Source organism: Gigantopelta aegis, chromosome 14, assembly GCF_016097555.1.
Source record: "Gigantopelta aegis isolate Gae_Host chromosome 14, Gae_host_genome, whole genome shotgun sequence".
NCBI lineage: Eukaryota > Metazoa > Mollusca > Gastropoda > Neomphalida > Peltospiridae > Gigantopelta > Gigantopelta aegis.
In genome coordinates, this window is record NC_054712.1 from 32,337,438 (window position 1) to 32,359,088 (window position 21,651).

Consider the following 21,651-nt stretch of genomic DNA (forward strand, 5'->3'; position numbering starts at 1 on the left):
GACAGGACATAGAAACAGTGATCAATTGTACAGCACAATACAGGGGGCAGGACATAGAAACAGTGATCAATTATACAGCACAATACACTGGGCAAGACATAGAAACAGTGATCAATTATACAGCACAATACAGGGGACAGGACATAGAAACAGTGATCAATTATACAGCACAATATACAGGGGACAGGACATAGAAACAGTGATCAATTATACAGCACAATACAGGGTACAGGACATAGAAACAGTGATCAATTATACAGCACAATATACAGGGGACAGGACATAGAAACAGTGATCAATTATACAGCACAATACAGGGTACAGGACATAGAAACAGTGATCAGTTATACAGCCCAATACAGGGGACAGGACATAGAAACAGTGATCAATTATACAGCACAAAACAGGGGGCAGCACAATACAGGGGACAGGACATAGAAACAGTGATCAATTATACAGCACAATACAGGGGACAGGACATAGAAACAGTGATCAATTATACAGCACAATACAGGGGGCAGGACATAGAAACAGTGATCAATTGTACAGCACAATACAGGGGACAGGACATAGAAACAGTCATCAATTATTCAGCACAATACAGGGGACAGGACATAGAAACAGTGATCAGTTATACAGCACAATACAGGAGGCAGGACATAGAAACAGTGATCAATTATACAGCACAATACAGGGGACAGGACATAGAAAAAATGATCAATTATACAGCACAATACAGGGGACAGGACATAGAAAGAGTGATCAGTTATACAGCCCAATACAGGAGACAGGACATAGAAACAGTGATCAATTATACAGCCCAATACAGGGGACAGGACATAGAAACAGTGATCAGTTATACAGCACAATACAGGGTACAGGACATAGAAACAGTGATCAGTTATACAGCACAATACAGGGTACAGGACATAGAAACAGTGATCAGATATACAGCCCAATACAGGGGACAGGACATAGAAACAGTGATCAATTATACAGCACAAAACAGGGGGCAGCACAATACAGGGGACAGGACATAGAAACAGTGATCAATTATACAGCACAATACAGGGGACAGGACATAGAAACAGTGATCAATTATACAGCACAATACAGGGGGCAGGACATAGAAACAGTGATCAATTGTACAGCACAATACAGGGGACAGGACATAGAAACAGTCATCAATTATTCAGCACAATACAGGGGACAGGACATAGAAACAGTGATCAGTTATACAGCACAATACAGGGGGCAGGACATAGAAACAGTGATCAATTATACAGCACAATACAGGGGACAGGACATAGAAAAAATGATCAGTTATACAGCACAATACAGGGGACAGGACATAGAAACAGTGATCAGTTATACAGCCCAATACAGGGGACAGGACATAGAAAGAGTGATCAGTTATACAGCCCAATACAGGAGACAGGACATAGAAACAGTGATCAATTATACAGCCCAATACAGGGGACAGGACATAGAAACAGTGATCAGTTATACAGCACAATACAGGGTACAGGACATAGAAACAGTGATCAGTTATACAGCACAATACAGGGTACAGGACATAGAAACAGTGATCAGTTATACAGCCCAATACAGGGGACAGGACATAGAAACAGTGATCAATTATACAGCACAAAACAGGGGGCAGCACAATACAGGGGACAGGACATAGAAACAGTGATCAATTATACAGCACAATACAGGGGACAGGATATAGAAACAGTGATCAATTATACAGCACAATACAGGGGGCAGGACATAGAAACAGTGATCAATTGTACAGCACAATAAAGGGGACAGGACATAGAAACAGTCATCAATTATTCAGCACAATACAGGGGACAGGACATAGAAACAGTGATCAGTTATACAGCACAATACAGGGGGCAGGACATAGAAACAGTGATCAATTATACAGCACAATACAGGGGACAGGACATAGAAACAGTGATCAATTATACAGCACAATACAGGGGACAGAACATAGAAACAGTGATCAATTGTACAGCACAATATAGGGGGAACGACATAGAAACAGTGATCAATTGTACAGCACAATACAGGGGACAGGACATAGAAACAGTGATCAATTGTACAGCACAATACAGGGGGCAGGATATAGAAACAGTGATCAATTGTACAGCACAATACAGGGGACAGGACATAGAAACAGTGATCAATTGTACAGCACAATACAGGGGGCAGGACATAGAAACAGTCATCAATTGTACAGCACAATACAGGGGACAGGACATAGAAACAGTGATCAATTGTACAGCACAATACAGGGGGCAGGACATAGAAACAGTGATCAATTATACAGCACAATACACTGGGCAAGACATAGAAACAGTGATCAATTATACAGCACAATACAGGGGACAGGACATAGAAACAGTGATCAATTATACAGCACAATATACAGGGGACAGGACATAGAAACAGTGATCAATTATACAGCACAATACAGGGTACAGGACATAGAAACAGTGATCAATTATACAGCACAATATACAGGGGACAGGACATAGAAACAGTGATCAATTATACAGCACAATACAGGGTACAGGACATAGAAACAGTGATCAATTATACAGCACAATACAGGGGACAGGACATAGAAACAGTGATCAATTATACAGCACAATATAAAGGGGACAGGACATAGAAACAGTGATCAATTATACAGCACAATACAGGGGACAGGACATAGAAACAGTGATCAATTATACAGCACAATATACAGGGGACAGGACATAGAAACAGTGATCAATTATACAGCACAATACAGGGTACAGGACATAGAAACAGTGATCAATTATACAGCACAATATACAGGGGACAGGACATAGAAACAGTGATCAATTATACAGCACAATACAGGGTACAGGACATAGAAACAGTGATCAATTATACAGCACAATACAGGGGACAGGACATAGAAACAGTGATCAATTATACAGCACAATATAAAGGGGACAGGACATAGAAACAGTGATCAATTATACAGCACAATACAGGGGACAGGACATAGAAAAAATGATCAGTTATACAGCACAATACAGGGGGCAGCACAATACAGGGGACAGGACATAGAAACAGTGATCAATTATACAGCACAATACAGGGGACAGAACATAGAAACAGTGATCAATTGTACAGCACAATATAGGGGGAACGACATAGAAACAGTGATCAATTGTACAGCACAATACAGGGGACAGGACATAGAAACAGTGATCAATTGTACAGCACAATACAGGGGGCAGGATATAGAAACAGTGATCAATTGTACAGCACAATACAGGGGACAGGACATAGAAACAGTGATCAATTGTACAGCACAATACAGGGGGCAGGACATAGAAACAGTCATCAATTGTACAGCACAATACAGGGGACAGGACATAGAAACAGTGATCAATTGTACAGCACAATACAGGGGGCAGGACATAGAAACAGTGATCAATTATACAGCACAATACACTGGGCAAGACATAGAAACAGTGATCAATTATACAGCACAATACAGGGGACAGGACATAGAAACAGTGATCAATTATACAGCACAATATACAGGGGACAGGACATAGAAACAGTGATCAATTATACAGCACAATACAGGGTACAGGACATAGAAACAGTGATCAATTATACAGCACAATATACAGGGGACAGGACATAGAAACAGTGATCAATTATACAGCACAATACAGGGTACAGGACATAGAAACAGTGATCAATTATACAGCACAATACAGGGGACAGGACATAGAAACAGTGATCAATTATACAGCACAATAAAAGCATGAAAGTTGGCAAATGGTTAGAGTAACCCAATACAAGGACTTTTAGTCCAGGCGCTACTTGAAATTCCACCACGTGTGGTGCCACCTTAAAACACAAGATGGCCACCATATCTCCTTAAATAATATATCTATCGCTACAGTTGAAACGCCTACAAACGTGTTACTGGTAGTACTAAACCAAATAACTTCCGGCTGGGTCAAAGTTCTAGGTGCACCGAACATGTGATAGAGAAGTTAGCACCACAAGTCGTATGATTTGTGATCAATGTGAGTGTGTTGGTTGTAAAACAATAAATAGTTTCATCTGGGCAAAAGCGGTATGCAGTTGTATTTCATCTAGTACCACTGTGTCAAGTAGCCTTGTCCTTGAAATATGTATGGGGTATCTGTAAAAAAAACAAGTATTCAAGTATTGTGCGGAACTAGGGCAGTCATAAACACTACCCGTTCTCTCTGAAATGAGCAGCTTGACCCCCAATTTTTCTTATTCACTTTAAGGGTGAAGGGTGGTAGTATTTATATCCGTGGCGTTTATGTCGATTGATACGTTGGAGGTAGTCGTTTTAGCCACATATGTTACTATTGTCGTCTATAGGATTTGAGTTGGTAGTACATGACATAGAAACAGTGATCAATTACACAGCAGAACATCATTTGTAGATGACACCAGTTTGACAAAGATAACCAATGGTGATATACGCGAATGTTTACCAATAAAAGAAAGAATTGTTTCTTCTCCAATCTGTGTGTTCTTTATAGTGTGGTATGATATGTGTTCCCGTAGGATTTGAATGCCGAAATTGTTTTTGTTTACTTGTTTGGGTTAATTTTGGGTCATCCTATCGGAAAATGATCGGGTTCAAATTTTCAGTTCCCTCCACCCCCTTCTGGGGGGCCCTTTTCATCCCGGGACCCCCCGCCAATTACTCAATTTCTATCTCCACTAATACTGAACCGATCTTTTTGATCTTAGTGTCGTTTTAGGGGTTCTAGCTAATGCTGAGTCTATTTATCATAATTTCGAAGCTACTGGAAGTGCCCATCACTGACATTATGCTTTATTGTAGACTCCATGAGGTATTATTATGTTGCCAATTTTGTCTGTGGTGTTGATAAATTTGTGTGCAATTTTGAATATTAGTTTTTACTTATATTGAAATTAAGCATGCATACACTTTTATGCAACTTAAACTGTCAGATAAATTCACAGAACAGTACAAACAAGCATCATCCGTAAGCTTACGTACCCTTATTATAGCTATCTATTACACCAATCGGTTTCTTGTGCCTGAAAACCCTAAAAAAAAGAGGTACTACATGTATAGGTTTATCGCTACCGTGATAAGGACCTTGATTTCGCTGATGTCCTAAACCGGAAGTCAGTGATGGGCACTTCCGGTAGCTTCAAAATTATAATAAATAGACTCAGCATCAGCTAGAACCCCTAAAACGACACTAAGATCACAAAAATCGGTTCATTATTGGTGGAGATAGAAATTAAGTAAGTCCAATATGGCCGTCACTATGATAGTAGAAATTGTAATTCATCGCATTTTACATCATGATTGTTAAGTTATTGAGTGGTTTCATGGTTCACTGAATTAATTTGTAACAACCTCTTGCTAAATGAGATATTACATCATCATTTACCTCCAAGATGGCCATCAAAACGGCCGCCAAGAATAAGAAGTGGCCTTATCTTTAATTCTGTTTTACCCTAAACAATAAAGTTTACTTCAAACACAGACATGTCCACCTTATATACATCACCTAAAACAATCATTCTGAAACCAACTGCTAAATTTTGAAGATATCCAGTCCATTTTTCAAAACTATTTTAATATCTACAAGTAAAGTTATCTGAAACATCATTTATAATAAAAGCCAATCGCTTGGTATTGGGTGTTTACTAATCTATTTTTGAACGATCTAGATGTAATGTTGCATCATATGGACCAAGTCTGTAACTTTGCTGTGACCAATGATTTGATGTTTTCATAAACCCTGTGTAATCAGTTTTTATCATTGCTGTTTACTGTCTCTTGATATTGGATATATACTATACTTCATCATTGCTTTTGTTCACCATTTCAATTGTTTGTGTAAGCAACACTGTAATTCATCTGACATCAACTTTTTACTTTTACTTTTACATTACTTTTATATCTATCACCAAAAGAGTAAACGTATATTCACAAAATACAAATATTAGCAAACGGGTTGCTGTCTATGATAGGTGGACAGAAAAAGAAGAAAAAAAATGAAGAAGTTTGCTTTGTTTAACGACATCATTAGAGCATATTGACTTATTAATCACCGGCTATTGGATGTTAAACATTTGGTAATTTTGACATATAGTCTTCGATAGGAAACCCACTACATTTTTCTATTAGTAGCAAGGGATCTTTTACATACACCATCCCACAGACAGGATAGCAGTCATGGTGCACTGTCTGTGACGAAAAATAGCCCAATGGGTCCACTGACGGGGATCGATTACAGACCGATCACGTATCAAGCGAGCGCTTTACCATTGGGCTACGTCTAGCCCCTGCCAAACACAACATACTAAGAGAAAACATGACCTTCAACACTTATATTACCCACTTGGTTAAATTGGTTAAATATCAGCATTGAATCGTCGGCATGATTTCGGTGGGTGACGGTTTTACTCCACACAGAGCAGTTAGTTGTGGAAATATAATGTATAGGCCTCGTTGCATATATCGTAGCCATTTCTTTGTTACTAAGTTTGCAACTATTTTCGTAGCCATCTTGTATTCAAGCAATCATAAAAGTATCTATATTTGGAAGTGAATGGGAGAATTGAAACACTAAAATCTTGTATTGCAAGTATAAATGATTATTTGTGATAAAATAGAATATAAGATATGGCCATTTCTTACACTTTGTGGCCGTTTTATAATACAGGTAGCAAGACGTTGCAATAAATTAATTTCTTTGCTAATCAATTTAATCACTAATGTTTTTGTTTTGTTTTCAGTGGATGCAAATAACGACACCCCAGCACGAAAAATACATTGGTTATTGGGTGTCAAAATATGGTAACGGTCGGTGGATGCAAACTGCAATAATTGCAATGTCCTTGTTGTAGCTAATATAGCAGCGGCTAATTTGGATTTAAATGATGCCGTGATACTTTAATTAGCTGTGTAGTTCAGAATTAATTCTTTAATCCCTAAACCACCACAATATACATCAATAGTTTCGTCATAGATATTGCCATCCAACGATGCGAAACACACACACACACACACACACAAACACACACACACACACATACACACACACCAACCACCCCCAACCACCCAAAAAAAAAAAAGAAAAAAAAAAAAAAAAAAAAACCTATTAAGTATATAGTATATCATGACTCAGGCCTATTTTATTCATTATATTTATGTAGAGAAATATTTCTACTTTATAATATGTCGTTTAGTCATGTTTTGCAAATAAAATTTAATTGGAAAAATCGATTACAACAGTGATTGCGACTGAACTGCAAGTGTACTGTGTACTGTCATTAACGGTTTTTGTACGTCAAAGGAGAAATATTTCAACACCATAAAATGTGGTTTAATCAACATAGAAATATTATTGGTAATGTTTAAAGTAACACGTTTTTTTGTGGGGTTTTTTTTAATTAACATCAGCATATTGTAATTGATGTTGCAATCCCAACATAACTTGCAACAAACCTTTCCATCCCTAGGTAAACAATGGCACGTCTGAATACGCACGGTTGTGCCTAGAATAATATTTCAAACAACACATTTTTTTATCTAAATATTGTACCAAGAATTTGAAGAAAATTGTCCCCTTAGTTAGCCCATTGGGCTATTTTTCGTTCCAGCCAGTGCACCACGAGACTGGTATATGAAAGGCCGTGGCATGTGCTGTTATGTCTGTGAGATGGTTCATATAAAATACTCCTTGCTACTAATGAAACAAATGTAGCGGGTTTCCTCTCTAAGACTATATGTCAAAATAACCAAATGTTTGACATCCAAAAGTGTCGTTAAACAAAACACAAACCCTTTAGTTATATCTATAACATAGAGATTGTAATATATATGTATAAAACTGACACAATACATATACAGAACTTCACAGACGCTGTTTTTGCTTCCTATTTATTGCACATGTTTATTTTGCGCAAGAATATATACCATGATACCGTGTAGCGGTCAAATGGTATGTTCTTTCGCAAAATAAACGAGTGCAATAAATAGGAAGCGAAAGCAATGTATGTGAAGTTCTGCATTGATTACATACCTTCTTTTATGTTTTAAAAAACTGTTTTTAATTTTACGTCATAACAACACTTTATTAAATCCTTGATGAAAAGTCATTTCATGAATTTACTTAACGTTGAGATAACACACACACACACACACAGACACACACACAGACGTACGTTACTCTTATTAGTACAGTATAATGACTACTTTATTTTTGTTTCATTTTGAATTATTGTAAAACTTACTCAAGTTCAATCACGTCTGTCCTGGACGCATCATCCGTGTGTTTCTCGGATAGGTTAAACACTGAGACATAGAGAACACTAAACGAGTTCTCGTGTGAGACCGTTCATAAAAAGTGTGTTTTTAATCGTACATCACGAGCGAAAGCGAGTATAGTATTCTATGTATTACACCGAACATAATGAACACAAATCGCACAAAATGAGTTCCAAAATTCATTCATTCATTCCAAAATAATTAAACAATATATAAAAATGCACAGATTGAAGACCGGGAAAATGACTTTGCATTCCTACGCCACACATCTATCAATGAAGTTTACACAAACAATAAAACTATAAACATATTCAAAGCTAAACAAAATGATTAAAATATATATGTTGTTCAATTATGTTACCAATATTAATTATAAGAATTGACAGCAAGTATCTTTCCGATTTAAAAATATTAATCGGAAAGACCATGCGCACACGTTTTTTTGCATGAAGATCTGTACGCTGTTGTACTGTGTGACACAGTCGATCACGTAATCAGAGGTCATGACTTCTCAAAAGGCATATTCGACAATGTATAGGAGAAAATGATTTGTATGCAATACGCAGTGTATGCTAGCCTTTAAGTCGATGTCTTAACCGCTACTCCGCCCAAGCTTTTTTATTTCTGGGAAAGATTAAACTTTTCAGTCAGCTGTTTTATACGAAGTGGTTGTTTTTTTATGTGCGGTTTTGTGTGTGTGGTTGTTGGGATTTTTGTTTTCTTTTTTGTTGTTGTTGTTTGTTTGTTGTTTGTTTGTTTTTTTTGGTGGGTTTTTTGTTGTTGTTGTTGGTTTTTTGTGTGTGTTTTTTGGGGTGTTTTTTTTTTTTGGGGGGGGGGGGGGGGGTACTTTTTTTTATACATTTCAGTAGCCAGCATGGTATCTTGTTATGACAAATCGGTAGCTGATAAGACGACGGAGGAAGCACAGAAATGGGCTCCTTCAGAATTCGTTTAAATCAATTGAGATATAAGGTTAAAAGAGCGGGTCGTGTAGGCAGCTATAGATGTGATTGAGGAACACAGTCGTCTCAACAAACAAATCGGCAGCTGTTTAGATCAGGGCCCGTCCGCCATCGAGATGACACTGAGAAGGTATTTGCCTCCAGGCCGAATAGATGAAATCAAGACAGGTCTGCTGATCCCAACCTTTCAAATGAGCGTCATACAGATTATGTGCAGACTGTGATCCAGGGTGAAGAACTTTACCCTCCGCGACAACTGCGATCTAAAGGCGACATCAACTGGGCGATTGCCTTGCAGTATGCCAGCATTCTCATTGAGGCTGTCATGCTTCTGATGTATGTGGTGGGTATCCGTGTATCCATCAACAAGAAACAGATGAAGAAGACCATAGAAACCGTTGTCAATGCCATGAACCGGTTCGGTGGACTTTTAAACGACCTTGTAAAGTTCATTGAAGAGTGGGAAAAAAGTGGGGAGAATTTAAAGTTGAAAGCGATGGCCCTGTTCGGTCTCTTACTGCAATGTTACAATTCCTCATATGGAATCATTGCTGATATCATAAAAGGCCTACTTGAAGGTACGGATCTAGTCGATCGGATCTTCATTTATGTAGGTGTACTTGCCGTGTTCGCCACAGGTGGTACAGCTATAATACTGATGATCATTCTGGCACTCAAGGATGCTTACGATTTTGGTGTGAAAATACAAAACGTTTTGGCGCTTCGTGACAAAGGAAAAGACATGTAATCTTAATCGTCTACCCGTGTCAGATTAACTATATCAATAAATTAAATTCTATACAGAATCTTTTAAAGATTTGGTCTTGTAGAACTTTAATACCATTAGGTAGAAACATAGTATTAAAATGTCTCATTTTACCAAATTAAATTACTTGTTTTCATCTATTCCTGATTGTTTGGTTAAAGAGATTAATTAAAACAGTATCTACGTGGAAAACCCTTATTAGTGTAATTTTAAAAGATAATATTACATTTTTTGATGCTGAAAAAATCCATGAGTATGCATAAAACATTGAAAATACTTTGTGGAAAGATACATCAATGGCTTGGAATTTATATCTAAACAATGTAAAAATAATTTAAGGATGAAGAGTCGATATTGTCAGAATATATGTGGTATAACGATGATGTAAAGATAAACAGAACATCATTATTTTATAGAGATTGGTATGATTTAATAAGCGACCATGGTAAATTTATTAACTATGACCAGTTTATTAAGAAACATAATTTCATTACAATTTTTTTAATGTATCAAGGTATACTCAAACCAGTATTTTAATAGGTGTAATATTAAACAAATTATAAAAAGTTACAATCCTCCTTTTTACCATGCAATGTTAGAAATCTTAAGATAAATGTTAAGGGAAGTCAGGATTTTTATTATATTTTAGACACTTCTTTCTCTTGTTAATCTAACTATAATTTAAAATGGAAAGAATTATTAAATTGTAACTATGATCCATTAATGTAATTGTCCTTTTATTGTACAGAAAGCACTGAACTAAGGTGGTTTCAGAAAAAATAATTCACTTTATACTTTCTGTTAATACTTACCTACACAAGATTGGATATATTGCTTCTGTTCTTTGTAGCTTTTGCAATTTAGAACAAGGGACAATTATTCATATGTTTTGGGAATGTACTCTAGTCAACTCTATTTGGAGAAATATTAAAATCTGGATTTAAATAAACACAGTTACAATTATTATTTTTAATAAAGAAAAACAAATTGGTCTTTAAAACTAGAAACAACGATCCGGTTAATGTAATTCTTCTTGTTGTTAAACACTTAATATTTAAAATTCATTTGAATGTTTATGTCCCTTGAGTAAACTGGATCCAAAAAGAGTTATTATTATATTACTACGGCAACTGCCTTTTCCACTTGTAATTGTGACTCATTTATAAAGTGTTGGTCAGTTTGTCATAATCTGTTTCAGCAACAGTCTTAAGATGAACTTGTAGGTCTCGGGACTAGCTCTGGTAACTACAAAATAAGCATTCTGGGAATTTAAAAACCTAATGATAAATATTATTTTAAAATGGCAAAATAATTTCATGATATACCGATCATTTATTTTTTGTGGGACAATAACTGGGTTTACAGATAATTTGGAGAAATTATTTCCTTTACCATAGCTAGCTCCATTCCTGCACACCGTAAATTATTGTAAAAAAAATTTATTTTATTAATATAAAATAAAGTTTGAAGGCCTACTTACTTGTATACGCCTATGTGAGTTATATTTATACAGAACTGTCAAGAATAGTAGTACATGGTTACAATTGTTACCAAGGTTAATAGGTATATTTAGAATATGTACCTTTAATACTGTTGTCTTATCTAATTTTCTTCTATTCCAAATGTGGATATCATGGACTAAAAAAATGAATAAATGAAATAATGAAAACAAAATGTGTTGTTTGAAATATCATTCTATGCACAACCGTGCCAACGTTTACAACAGTGTGCCATTGTTTACCTAAGGGATGGGAAGGTTTGTTTCAACTCCAATTGCAATATGCTGACGTTAATTACAAAACAGACGTATACATTCAATGCAAATTAACTTCCTTTAATCAACCTCCTACTAAATAATAATAGGGCTAAAATAAAGAGTTTCTGTACTATTTGTATTTTTGAAATGCTCGTTCTAAATTTGCGACAAAGTTTTAAATTAAATGGATTATATATTTTATATTAATTATTATTTTTGGAATTGCGCAAATAAAAACTAATTATATAATATCCGTATTCCCCATTGGTTTAATTTCAAAATTGTCCTAAGTAATTAATGTCCCGGATTGGGCCCCTGGCCTCCAGAGACCGAACCCGGGGTGGACATGCTTGAAGCCTTAGTGGTATAGGAGCATGGGAAAGTCTTCACACACACGCAAATTAACTTTTTATTCATTATTTGTACTTACATATTGTAAGTACAAATAATGAATAAACACTACCAATAATATTTCTGTGCTAATTAAACCACATTTTATGGTGTTGAAATATTTCTCCTTTGACGTACAAAACCCGTTAATGACAATACACAGTACACTTGCAGTTCAGTCGCAATCGCTGTTGTAAACTAAACCACACATTATGAAGTAGAAATATTTCTCTACATGAATATAATATAGGTCTTTAAATAAACTAGGCCTGAGTCATGGCATACTATATACTTAATAGTTTGTGTGGGTTTGTTTGTTTGGTCGTTTTTTTGTTGTTGTTGGGGGTTTGGTGGTGTGTTTTTTTTTTGTGTTTTTTTTTTGCCTCGTTGGGAGGTGCTGACTGAGGATCCTAGGGGTCCAATCATGGTACCTTTGAGCATTTGAAACATGGGAATTTCAAGACGGCTACCAAAACACACAACTGGCAATATCTATGACGAAACTGTTGATGTATATGTGGTGGTTAGGGGTCAAAGAATTCATTTTGAACTACCCAGCTAATTAAGGTATCACGACATCATTTAAATCCGTGCTCCGCAAGGCTCATTGGGTAGTTGTAAACCACTTGCACCGATCAGTGATCCATAACTGGTTCAACAAAGGCCATGGTTTGTGCTATCCTGCCTGTGGGAAGCGCAAATAAAAGATCCCTTGCTGTTAATCGGAAAGAAGAGTAGCCCATGTAGTGGCGGCAGCGGGTTTCCTCTCAAAATCTGTGTGGTCCATAACCATATGTCTGACGCCATATAACCGTAAATAAAATGTGTTGAGTGCGTCGTAAAATAAAACATTTCTTTCTTTTCATTTAAATCCAAACTAGCCGCTGCTATATTAGCTACAGCAAGGAAATTGCAATTATTGCATTTTACATCCTCCGACATTTACCATATTTTGACACCCAATAGCCGATGTATTTTTCGTGTTGGGGTGTCGTTAAACATATATTCTATTATATTTACATCCACTGGAAAAAAAAATTGATGTTAGTGATTAAATTTATTGGCAAAGGAATTAATTTATAGGAACGTCTTGCTACCTGTACTATAAAACGGCCACAAAGTATAAGAAGTGGCCATATCTTATATTCTATTTTATTACAATTAATCATTTATACTTCCAATACAGGGTTTAAGGTTTCAATTCTCCCATTCACTTCCAAATACAAATACTTTTATGATTGCTTACATCCAAGATGGCTACCGAAATAGTTGCAAAACCAATAACAAAGAAATGGCCACGATATATGCAACGAGGCCTATACATTAGAGGTTAATGTGTGTTAGTGTGTTGTGTTTGGCAGGGGCGGGGCGGGGCGTAGCCCAATGTTAAAGCGCTCGCTTGATGCGCGGTCGGTCTGGGATCGATTCCCGTCAGTGGGCCCATTGGACTATTTCTCGTCACAACCAGTGCCCCACGACTGGTATATCAAAGGCTGTGCTATGTGCTATCCTGTCTGTGGGGTGGTGCATATAAAAGATCCCTTGCTACTTCTTGAAAAATGTTTGCTGGAATACAAAATACAACAACTACAGCAGAGTGGTACGGGATGGAAAACCCCAAAACGAAACAGATGAACATGTATCAAAAGAGTATAGGCCTAAAAGGTCAGATATCATCATCATTTCACTTTGAGTCATTCAACAGTCAATATCATGAATCAGTGTTACATATTGTTCTAAAACGTATGTATGGCCTCATGATGTAACTCGTCACGTGCGAAAATAAACATGGATTGCTGGAAACATAACCCTTCCCAGCACCAGCAGCAGCCACCACCACCACCACCACCACAGGAGCAGTGCGGGACTAGAATTCCTCTTTGTTCCTATTAAAATAATTTCGTATTTCACGTCTTTGAGAATGTAACTTCTAGAAGTTCTGAGGTCCGAGGAAACACCAAAAAGGACCCAAATGGACCGACGAAACACCGAAAGGAACCTAAATGAACCGAAAAAGACCGAAACTGACCAAAACTGATCGAAAAAGACAGAAATGGACCGACATAGGACCGAAATGGTATAGAAACAAACCGAAATGCGACCGAAACGGATCGAAATGGACCATAAAGGACCGAAATCGGCCAAAATGACACTGAATTGAGACTTTAAAAATCATAACGGAATTGATAGTGCAGCTTAACTTTTACCCAGAACTGTAATTCCATACTATGCAATTACTGTATTGTAGCACATTAATATTATGCAAACAATTAACATTGTATATCTTAGATTGCATATTTCAGAAGTTTTGACAGCTGTAAGTGACACGCACGCTCACAATAAATGCACACAATAGACATGAATTTGGGTATTGGTAGGATATATGTTGAAGCCCAAAATGTCCCAACTGCCCAAGATGTCCCAATTGGTATTGGTAGGACGTGTTGAAGCCTAAAACGTCCCAAATTACAAAGATTTTTCATTTCCATGTATGTAAAACGTGTATTTTGTGTATTTGACATACGGAAAAAGCAAGGCATTAATACAAAGATTCACGCAGACAAACACATACAATCAACACAAAGATAGGAACACGTGATATTGCTAAAATATCTTCGAGACAAAATACATCACTAAAAATGTCAAATTATGTCAGGAAACCCTTTTAGTCATGGCCATCTGTGATAGAAATGCTGGGCACACTACATGAACAGTTTGTGATAGGGCCCACTGGCATAACCATCATATTTAAGCACTATTATATTAAACGAACTTGATGTTTTCTGATCTCTTTATGTTTGTATTCCACAACTCGTGATTTAAAACAAAACAAAATAATATTTATATCGCTAGGTGTACCCGACAGTTGAAAACTATTAGATTCGGTTCTGTAATGCCGATTATAACTTATACTTTGTAGCAAAGAGCGTCGGTGGTATAAACAAGATCAATGTAAAATATATATAATATAAACATATATACGGTGTTTCGTCGTCCATTTCGGTCTTTCGTCGGACCGGAAGTTCCGTAGAGTATAGCGACCGACAATGAAAATCAAAACATGCCGGATGTAAGCAGTTAACCATTCAACATCCAGCGCGCTAAAATTAAATACACTATGTGGTGTCGGGCAGAGACCTTAGAAGTGGTAGGAAATTTGTTTAATGACACCACTAGAGGACATTGATTTATTAGTCATCGGCTATACGACGTTAAAATAATTTTGACAGTTTTAGAGAGGAAACTCGCTACACCTTTCCATTAGCAGCAAGGGATCCTACACTTTTCCCATAGACAGTAAAGCACATACCAAGAACTTTGTTGTGGGGCACTGGTTGGAACGAGAAAAACCCAACCTGCTGAATGGATCCTCCGAGGTGGTTCGATCCTACTACGTAAGCACCTCAAGCAAGCACTCAACCGACGGGGCCAGTCTAACTAGGTCAGGGCCAGTCTAAGTAGGTCAGGGCCAGTCTAAGTAGATCAGGGCCTGTCTAATTAGGTCAGGGCCAGTCTAAGTAGGTCAGGGCTAGTCTAAGGCAGGTCAGTCTGAGTAGGTCAGGGCCAGTCTAAGTCGGTTAGGGCCGTGTCATGATCACGTGACACGGCCGTGAGGTGCAAGATCAAGGCCACAGAAAGTAGGTCAAGGCCACAGAAAGTAGGTCATGATCATCATTAGGCCCCCATACTACTTGTTTTACCCTCAATAATATTTATCTATATTTCGTTCTTTTTGTCAAACTCTAGCTAGTAATAGTTGTAGTTATATAATTGCATTCCTTGCCCCTAAAAATGTTAGGTTAGACCAAATAATTGCAATCCTATGTGGCATAGGTACTGAGATATTGGTACTAATAGGTTTTTATATGGCGCCCATTTTCAAAATCCAATTTACCCACCATAATCTATTTTGGGCAAGAGTTTATATTAAAAGTTGATAATTATGGAAATGGGCAACTTGCTGACGACATTTGATGTTTTTATCTGGAAAGTCTACATCATATTACTGGGCTGTTTGAAAAATATACTAAATATGGTCTCCATTTTGATGACGTCATTTGAGCCTGTTCCCCTGCAAGAATTCTGGGTAATTTTCACCTGTGAGATATTCCAGAACGTATACTATCAAGAATTAGCTGGTAGTACGGTAGTTGCTACTTGACTCCCAAAATCAGCCTCAATATGCACGTGTATAAAGATCGTTCATTCATTTCATCTTATTTTCGTGTTATATTCAAATACGATTCAAGCACGCTGTGCTGGGCACGCACCTCAGCTATCTGGGCTTCTGTCCAGGACAGTGGGTTAGTTTATTAGTGGTTGTCACGAGGATTCTATAATACCCGTAACTGAATAAAACACGATTATCCAATATCTCTCCTAACTGTATATCTATTTATTTACCCGCGTGTGGCTCGTCTAGGTATGATCAGAGATAAGATCTTATAAAGTATATATTATTACAGCACGTTTAGTTCACTAGAAAACACAACAAAACACAATACACTTTGGAATCTGTATTAACCTACGCTGACAAATGTACTGCCGCAGTAGTTAATTAATAACAACAATAATAACAACCCAGAACTGATCACTTAATTAGTTAATCTCTAGGTGTCTAGTTTACAAAATATTGTAATCACTTCACCGTGACACAACACCCACACGTGTGATAATTGAGAAACGCTAACACACACACACGTGCGATAATGGAGAAACGCTTCCAGGGGAACTTAATTAATAAAGGAATTACAACACTATTCCTAACTGGTTAATTTTTAATTAACCCTAACTACTCATTCAATAACCTTGTAATACAGAATTAATACTGGTACCTATGACAATAAAGACAATAACCTACAGTTTACCTAGGTCTTCTAGGATGACTGGCTAAGCTTTATATTACCAAATACTCGTATACTGTTAGAACAAAAAGTCTACGATTTACTTCTTCAGATGACCGAAGACACTGTCTAAAGAATATTGGTATAATACAGTATTAAAATATTTAAAGTCACATCAATTACATCAAGGTTATACAACAGAGCAGAAATAATATATTTACCAAAGTCCGGACGGACAACGTTCCCCCGGGATACCTTCCTATGGTTCTCCCAGATATCTCTAAATCCTAGCTATTTATTCAAAAACTCTTAGAGACAGCGAATATGCCTGGGGGTACATCGCGGCACCGAATCCCTACAAGTGCTATTTCCACCGCGACCAAGCGGTATTTTTTTTCTCAGATCGTCAGACTTAATGTCGCCAGTTCGCTAGAGATTCCATGGTCGCGCGGAGGTATTACGTAACTACTGGCCACATGGCCTCCGCACTTGGCTGGGTGTGTAATAGACGACCGTCGCGCAAAGGTATCACGTAACAAGTTGCCCACCTGGCTAAGTGCATTTGGAACTGCACACGGCCTTCTAAAACAATTATTATCGCCACAGGCGAAAAGAGATTAAGAGCATGTACCGTCACAGTGGTTAAAGGTTAGTGAGGGAAAATAATGTGTAGTGGTCGTACACTTACCCACTGAATCGTTAAAACTCGCTCTGGGTAGGAGCCGGTGTAACCATTTCGGTTTTATTGTTTTAATGATTTTGTTATGCACAAAACGCATGCAACTAAACCTTTGGCTGGAAACGGTAGGGACATGCACTTACCTGCACTTTGACCCAGTTGTCTATAAACATGACATCTTTTCACCTGTCAGCTGCACTATCGATCTGCATGAAACCATAGGAATACAGTGAATGAATGAATGAATGTTTAACGACACCCCAGCACGAACAATCCATCGGCTATTGGATGGCAAACGAGGTAATGCGTTTGACCCAGTTCAAGATTTAAAAAAAACCCAGATATTAATTAGTGATTGCTAATTCACTTTACTATTTTACTGACATAAAGTACAATTGGCATGTTGTCCTTACCCTCCACCCCTAATAATTTTAAAGTTATTTGTTAGAATTAGTTTAAGGTTAGGTTTAGGGTTAGCGAAAGTTTGCACAATTTGTTTTATAACGCTGTTTACGCCAGTATCGCTATGTTTCGAAAAATTAGACATTTTGACTAAACATTTCCTCCACAAGGGTGCTTTTAATGGTGCTTTTGTAAGAATGCACAGAAGACAGAATGAATATTAAATAACGTTTTACAGACGTTCGGTTCATATACACGAAAAATACCATCGGCTATTGGAGTACTCGAATACAGATGGTAAATTCAGGCACACTACGTCGTTTGTACATTTAATAAATACCCAGTGATGATTCAACACCCCAAATAGGGGGGGAGGGGAAATACGGAAATAGGTACTTCAATTAACATTAAGTTTGCTACAGGAATAAACTGAATTAACGTAAGCATTAGAATTTGGGCGTGGCACTTAAGCTGTAACGATATCTGATATCCTTATAGCCAATCCATAATTTAATGAGTCGTTATTATTGTTTTAGAAATGTATATGAATAGTGTGTATGTGTATATATTAAATTAGAATAGTATTAGTATTATTGTATTTGTATCTTGTAGACGTTTTGACGGTTTTGATTTTACCGCCCTAAAGCCCACATCTCAGGCTATTGGTATATGAGTGTTTGGGTAACTTGTATCCAATGTACTTAAGATAATGTTTTGTGTACCTTGTTTCTATTTTATTATGGCAGTCGAGGCATGGGATTTTTAATCCAGATACCGACTCCAAACCCTGAGTGAGTGCTCCGCAAGGCTTAATGGGTAGGTGTAAACCACTTGCACCGACCAGTGATCCGTAACTGGTTCAACAAAGGGCATGTGGGAAGCGCAAATAAAAGATCCCTTGCTGGCTGTCGTAAAAGAGTAGCCTATGTGGCGACAGCGGGTTTCCTCTAACAAAAACAGTGTCATAATGACCATATGTTTGACGTCCAATAGCCGATGATAAGATAAAAAATCAATTTCTGTAGTGGCGTTGTTAAATAAAACAAACTTTACTTTTACCGGCGATTGATTAATGTTTAGTTGTTTAACGACGGTAATTCTGTATTGTGTATTATGTCTATATTTGATGTTTGATGTTATGATGTTAATATTTCTCAGTGTATGGTTCTTTCTTTTGTTTAAGCGATTTGCTATGGCATGTAGATCATAACTAGACTGCGGAGTGTATTTATATATATTTTAATGTGTTTTAATACGGTATTTTAGGATTGTTTATGTATAGTTGATAATGTATTTTAAGAATGTATTTTAATAATGCTATTTTTTTGCTTACAGGGTTTGTTTAACGACAAAACCATATTCTCTGGAATAAAGAACCCTAATAAACCATCTTCATCGAGTTACGTGGTCAGCTATCTGGGCTGTCTATCCAGGACAGTGGGTTAGTTGTTAGTGGTTATAGTTCAGTGACAGAAAAGAGGGTGTAGTGGTCGTACACTTACCAATTGAATCGTTAAAACTCGCTCTGGGTGGGAGCCGGTACCGGGATTCGAACCCAGTACCTATCAACATTAAATCTGATGGCTGAACCACGACACCACCGAGGCCCGTGCTACAAGAGTGGATTGGATTGGATAACATGGATTAACGTGCCTATATCCAATTAAGGTTCAAGCACGTCTCTCACAATCTCTGATTTCGCCAGTGACTGGGTCCGGGACAGAAGGGTGTGGGGGGAGGGGTGGGGATAGAGTTGGAATTGGGCAGAATTTGAAAATAGCAATTAGTAAAAAAGGTTAATAGAATTTTTTAAATAAAATAAAAAGGAATTGACTGCTCGGCCGAATATTTATATAATTTGGAGCATTTTAGAAGGACAGTTCAAAAATAAATAAGACAAAGAAAAGAAGACCCGACTTATTAATTTTTTTTTTTTTTTTAAAGTAATTTCGGCATAATGTTTTGAACGAAGGTCTAAAAGATTAAAGGCCGATCTCTATGTCCATGTGTGTGGCTTCGTTAAGGCCGGTAATGTGTATAGCTTTTGGTGACGAGGTGGGTTGCATTCCATCAAGAAAAACCCTCGAGAGACAGTCATTAGATGTGGAAGGTGTAGTGCTGTGCTGAAATACAGATTTTGAGAAGCCGGATCCGTCTGAACAAGAGAGTATCAAACTAGGGTATAGTCCAGTCATCTTAGTTGGTACACCGGCCTCGGTGGCGTCAGGGTTAGGCTATCGGTCTACAGGCTGGTAGGTACTGGGTTCGGATCGCAGTCGAGGTATGGGATTTTTAATCCAGATACCGACTCCAAACCCTGAGTGAGTACTCCGCAAGGGTAGGTGTAAACCACTTGCACCGACCAGTGATCCATAACTATTTCAACAAAGGCCATGGTTTGTGCTATCCTGCTTGTGGGAAGCGCAAATAAAAGATCCCTTGCTGCTAATCGGAAGAGTAGCCCATGTAGTGGCGACATCGGGTTTCCTCTCAAAATCTGTGTGGTCCTTAACCATATGTCTGACGCCATATAACCGTAAATAAAATGTGTTGAGTGCGTCGTTAAATAAAACATTTCTTTCTTTCTTTCGATGGGAATTTATTCAAGGGTCTTAACTCTGCCAGAAATGATTTGATCCATTTTGATATAGAGTTATGGCCCTTGAATTAGGATAGTTTTGTTCGGACCGGTAGAGGAGATATTGTTTTAGCGGTACTCTAGAACGCCTATTATGTCTGTGTAGGTTGTTTATTTATTTATTTAGAGTTATAGGTCATACAGTATTCGGGTTGTTGTTGTTTTTGTTGTTTTGTTTGTTTAGTTTTTTTTAAATAGAAGAACGTTTAACGAATCATATGCAAACGTTTAACAACGCCACTAGAACACACTGACTAATTAATTATCGGCAATTAGATGTCAAACATTTGATAATTCTGACACATAATCATCATAGGAAACTCGCTACATTTTCCCATTAGTAGCAAGGGATCTTTTATTATGCACTTTCCCACAGACAGGACTTTACCATGTGTTGAGTGCGTCCTTAAAAAAAACCCCACAAACTAAAGGCATGTGCAGTTGCTTCACCATGGCTGTTTCAGCAGCTGTTCTCATCCCTGCAGGGGCGTAGCGTGATCTGGAACTGGGGGGGGGGGGGGGGTAACCATGAACTTACCGGACTTTTTCGTCTATATGTTCCCTGGATATCTAGAAAATATTATTTCGCACTGTAAAAGTTGTTTTAGACTAAACGAGAAGCACCCCCCCCCCCCCCGCCCAGCCTGCTTCCCTGCCATGAGTTAAACAATTTATTGTAACTTATGCGATTAGATGGAAGTTTGTAAATATATTTTTTTTAATTTAAATTTACATTTTAAAATATAAAGAAAAAAAAAAAAAGAGAAGAAAAAAGTGTTGATACCTGAGTTTAAAAGTTAATGAGTTTTAGCTTTATTCATTATAAACGTTTGATGCAAATGAACGATACAA